We start from the raw sequence: 6000 nt of genomic DNA, 5'->3' as shown, positions 1-6000 counted from the left end.
GCACAAACACCCAGCCCCCGGGCCATTGGAATTAACCAATCAAGGTGAAAATCCACGACCCGGTCGGGAATCGAGCCCGGGACCCTCTGAACCAAAGGCCAGTACGCTGACCATTGAGCCAACAAGTCGGACAGGATAAGGGACGAACTCTCGAGCTTCCGTCCGAGGATATAGTTTTGGTGAACGGGCTAAGATGTAAGGGTGAAACGTTGGCGGACGGTTTCTGGAGAAGGAAGGGTGCGGGAATGGGCTTTCAAGTGGGCAAGCAGTGTAGCAGTAAGGATGTCCTCACCGCGCGATTTGGCCTTGTGATTAAGGCCGCGCAACCGTGAGCTTGTATCCGGGAGATAGTGGCTTCGAGCCCCACTGTTGGCAGCCCTGAAGATGGTTTTCGGTGGTTTCCCATTTTCACACCAGGCAAAAAAGCTGGGGTGTACCTTAATTAAGGCTATGGCCGCTTCCTTCCCACTCCTTGGCCTTTCCTCTCCAATCGTCGCCGTAAGAGCTATGCGTGTCGGTGCGACCTAAAGCAATACTACTACTACTACTACTACTACTACTAATAATAATAATAATAATAATAATAATAATAATAATAATAATAATAATAATAATAATAATAAAAGAGGTCCTCACAAATCCCTATACCAGCATTCGCCAGCCAAATCTACGTGGTAGCATGTAATAAAATAAAATAATAAATTATAACTTTGCTGCCCTATTGTTTATATTTTAAGAAGAAAATAATAAATAATTATACTGAATTGTATCATCTGAGACCAGGAATTTGGATTCTAATTGGGCCTCTGGCTTGCATTCCGCGTTTTGTGAGAGTTGGCAGCAGTGAATTAGTTTGTTTTCGCGCGGAAGACTTGAATGAGTGCGGTGGTAATGGTTAGTAGCAAAGGATGATTTGTTGGAGAAAGAACTGTGGCCGCCCCCGACCTAAAGAGTCCGCCGACCGCGACTGGTTATTTCCCTTTCTCTCCACAATTTCTTCCGTTCCATTATATTTTATTTCTTCTTTCTTTCTTAATCTGTTTACCCTCCAGGGTCGGCTTTTTTCCTCGGACTCAGCGAGGGATACCACCTCTACCGCCTCAAGGGCAGTGTCCTGGAGCGCGAGACATTGGGTCGGGGATACAATTGGGAAGGAGGCGGCCTCACTTTCTTTGCTGAACAGGAGTCTTGTGGGGGGAAGGGAAGATTGGAAGGGACAGGCAAGGTAGAGGGAAGGAAGCGGCCGTGGCTTTAAGCTAGGTACCATCTCGGCATTTGCCTGGAGAAGAAGTGGGAAACCACGGGAAAACCACTTCGAGGATGGCTGAGGTGGGAATCGAACCCACCTCTACCCAGTTTTCCTCTCGAAGCTGAAAGGGCCCCGTTCCAGCCCTTATTCCACTTTTCGAATTTCGTGGCAGAGCCGGGAATCGAACCCGGGCGTCCGGGGGTGGCAACTAATCACGCTAACCACTACACCACAGAGGGGGATTATATTTTATTTCATTCCAATATTTCAGCGTGTTTTATTAATTCCAATGGCCCGGGGGCTGGGTGTTTGTGCTGTCCCCAACATCCCTGCAACTCACACACCACACATAACACTATCCTCCACCACAATAACACGCAGTTACCTGCACATGGCAGATGCCGCCCACCCTCATCGGAGGGTCTGCCTTACAAGGGCTCCACTCGGCTAGAAATAGCCACACGAAATTATCTTCTATCTTACCGTTCTTGATGTTCATCATTGTGCTCTTTCATCATCTTCTTCTTCTTCTTAATCTGTTTACCCTCCAGGGTTGGTTTTCCATCGAACTCAGCGAGGGATCCCACCTCTTCCGCCTCAAGGGCAGTGTCCTGGAGCGTGAGACATTGGGTCTGGGGATACAACTAGGGAGAATTACCAGTACCTCGCCCAGGCGGCCTCACATGCTATGCTGAACAGGGGTCTTGTGGGGTGATAGGAAGATTGGAAGGGAAGAGGGAAGAAAGCGGCCGTTGCCTGAACCCATAAATGCACAGTATTGCATATGTGCAAAGGAGAATTCACTTACTTGTTATACCTTCCCTACGATTCCAAGTGTGCATTTACTTTTAACTTCCAGACGAACACGGTAGGGGTAGGTAGTGTATAAAAAATTGAACAATATTTTATTTTATGATACTTCTTGCTAATCAGCTGGAGTGAAGTGTAAATTTTAAAAATTAAGGTAAAACAAATAAAATGTTGTTTACCTCAGAGAATTCGTGAGCAAGGACATCCCTTAAGGTTGAAGTGCGGCAGAGTTACACTACTCGTACAGCTTTGCATACACCGGTACGCAAAACATTCAAAACTCGTAACCTTTTTGACTGATTCAAGCAAATAAAAAATCATTATTTTGATAATTTAAAAACAAACATTCTTCTAATAATAATGTATAACTTTTGAAATGAAAACCCATCATATTTAAAAGAAATAATAAATTGTGCTCTTTCTACGCTGCAAATAAATGCAGTCAAATTCTACCATTCTCTTCAATATCTCCTTTATGTGTCCTTGGAACACTATTGGTTCCTCCACTAATTTCTCCTGAAATTGCTTATCTACCAGTTTCCACTCTCTAATTTTCCTTTCTCTTCTTCTCCGTGGCATTTTCCCCACTTTACTCGGGTTGGCACATAATGGGGATTTGGTTCATTTCTAAGGCCAGATGCCTTTGATGATTCTAAACCTATGTGGAAGGATGTATTCACTACGATTATTGCGTCTTTCTGTGGTGGTTGGTAGTGTGCTATATTGTATGTCTACGAAGCCATATTCTCAAGAGGATAATATCTTTCACCTGAAATTCCAACCAAATTACAGGCGTAGACTGTGAATTGTATACATTAAGAGCAGACTGAAAAACATTGCCGAAACCCGGGACCTTTAGATCTTCAGTCTAACGCTCTCCCAACTGAGCTACTTCGGCTACAGGCGTAATCCCAACTGATAGTTGTAATATTTACAGATTAGAAGAATGCTTACGGCTATTGAAGCATGGGGAGGTGTTTCGCTAGCCAAGTCGGTGACGTAATCGTTGAGACGGTAGAGATGGGACTGCAGTAGCGTAACCAGGATTTCAGTGTGGAGCGGGAGGGGGCGGGGGGACATTAACGTAGGTCTTCATCTAGAATATTTTTCTTTCTTTCTTAATCTGTTTACCCTCCAGGGTCGGTTTTTCCCTCGGACTCAGCGAGGGATCCTACCTCTACCGCCTCAAGGGCAGTGTCCTGGAGCTTCAGACTCTGGGTCGGGGATACAACTGGGGAGGATGACCAGCACCTCGCCCAGGCGGCCTCACCTGCTATGCTGAACAGGGGCCTTGCGGGGGGATGGGAAGAGTGGAAGGGAAGAGGGAAGGAATCGGCCGTGGCCTTAAGTTAGGTACCATCTCGGGTGCCTAGAATCGAGCCCGGGCCTCCGGCGGTGGCAGCCAATCACACTAACCACTACACCACAGAGGCGGACGTTGTGCTCTTTCTACGCTGCAAATAAATGCAGTCAAATTCTGCCATTCCTCATCAATATCTCCTGTATGTGTCCTTGGAACAGTATTGGACCCTCCAGTAATTTCTCCTGAACTTGCTTATCTACCAGTTTCCACTCTCTAATTCTCCTTTCTCTTCTTCTCCATGGCATTTTCCCCACTTTACTCAGGTTAGCACATAATGGGGATTTGGTTCATTTCTAAGGCCGGATGCCTTTGATGATTCTAACCCTATGTGGAAGGATGTATTGTGACCGTATAGTCACAGGAATAATTATTTCGAAGTATATATTGAAGAAATTAGTAGGCTTGTAGCTTCCTTTGTGTGGATGCTGGCAGTAGCGTCATATTGCATAACACTTCGCGACATAGAGGCGCCTAAATCTCCCAGGGGGTGGCTTAGAAGAACTCCCGAACTGCGCGCGTATCATGGAAAAAGGGGAAGAAGAATACAATTTTGCTGACTCCATATTGAAAACAAACGCCAACGCACAGCGATGCCAAAGCGATGGGGCGATTTCAGGGGTATTTTCAGCTCAATAAAGGCTAAACTAACCAGAAAATATACATCAGAGTAATAAGAGGAATATTGGATGAATGGCAAAATTGAAAAACAAGGTAGAATAATCTCACCTACGAAAGTGCACCTTCATAAGATTACGTAACCACCACGGCTTACCCACGCCTACATTGTCGCCAAATACTATTAGCGAATACTACCCCCACCACGATTGTATTGGAATTAATTACTACAAATCCACTGATCATCCTGAGTTCCGCATCACATCTGGTATTTCGGAGTAGCTGGCCACACAAGTTGCCGCATCGCTGGGATTCGTAAGCCTTGTGGATCTGGAAAACTGAAATGTGTAGGAGGGAGATGTCTCCCAAGCATTCCCCACCCTAGGGAGCCTTTATATTTCCCTGCACATATGAGGGTGGACAGCAGTCTTCGAGGAGTCTACGAGGTGACCACACGGCCGATTTTTGGTCTGATTTCCCTCTCTTTGTGTGTAAATTTTCAGTGAGCGGGAGTGTGAAAAGTCGGATTTCAGTGCGAATCTGCAGTAAAAATCTGAACTGTGTAAACATGATGTGCGCATCTATAATTTGATCACGGTGCGACACGAAGGATCGTGAGTGACATAAATTCGCACCGAGAACGGTGAAACAATGAATTGCCGTCTGTCGAACGTGGAACGTTAATTTTCAATCGGTACCCCGTAGTGGAGGCAGAGAGCTTCTTAATTATAATCTATGTTAGAAACTGTGTAAACGGCAGGCGAGTGAGTAGTGATAGTACGAAGAATTAGCGGTTATCACATAAACAAAATTGTATCAATGTTTATCGTGCTTCAGAACAGCGTAATCTGAGGAGCGCGCTGAACAAAGCCGACAAGACAGGGTCGAGAATAAACATAAGTAGCCCACCTTAGGGTATTGCGGGAGGTTAAACTGTTTCGGTAATGAAACTGTGAGCTCGGAATTGCATATGTCAGATTAGGATAGACTAGCTGCGTCCTGTACCAGGGTATCGTATACATTCATAACTTTCATTCTGGTTAGAAGAAAGGAAAATTTGCCTGTAACGTGAGTGGAGGAAGTTTTGTGAAAAAAGTGTAAACAGTGCCATTTCAGTGTTCAAACCCCAACGCTATGGATTATTCCAGGAGCATCATGGAACGTCTTGAACCAGCGATCTCCCACTTCAGCAGGATGGGCTAAGACCTTCGAGGCAGCCCTCATTCGGGGCTCGAACGGCGGACGATGGACAACGGACCAGCATTGTTGAGTACAAAATTATGATCTTATGATATTGATATTCCCTGTAGATAAATCATATCAGAATATAGGAATAGCATGGGATGATTTTATATTGAATAATTAAAGTAGTAAGATTAGAGTGGTCGGTATTTTTATTTTAGTTTAACCTTTTAAAGTTGTTTGGGAAGGAAACAGTTTAGGAATAGAGTATGAATTTCCCATCTAGTGGTCTCTATTGCATGAGCATGGTTATATCCTTGTTTTATGAGTACTGTCAGAGGAGACGGGGGGAAAAGGCTAATTAATTTCGTTGAGGTAATAAAGGAGCCTTCGTTCTTGGAGAGATATATGAAATAAGTCAGGTTAAGATGACGCAAGAATCTTTGCCATATATCCTGTGAACCAGATAAAGTTGGATAGATGAAGTACTCTATTTAATGTAAAGTAGTTGTATTTATGCATGATAACTTAAGGCGTTGCTGTATAATATGTGTGTGAAGAGTCATGGCACCGAGGTACAAATGTCCACCCCACCAACACTACCTAAGGCCCCTGTTAAAAAATTCTTTTTTTTTGTTTGTGATTGCTTAAATACCTTTTTGTTAGTTCATTTTATTTCATTTAAATTAATCAGTTTGGTCGGATAATTTTATGCCGATTTATTCATCATCATCATCATCTGTTTACCCTCCAGGTTCGGTTTTTCCCTCGGACTTAGCGA

Source organism: Anabrus simplex, chromosome 2 (genome assembly GCF_040414725.1).
Source record: "Anabrus simplex isolate iqAnaSimp1 chromosome 2, ASM4041472v1, whole genome shotgun sequence".
Classification (NCBI taxonomy): domain Eukaryota; kingdom Metazoa; phylum Arthropoda; class Insecta; order Orthoptera; family Tettigoniidae; genus Anabrus; species Anabrus simplex.
This window is presented reverse-complemented; position numbering follows the sequence as displayed.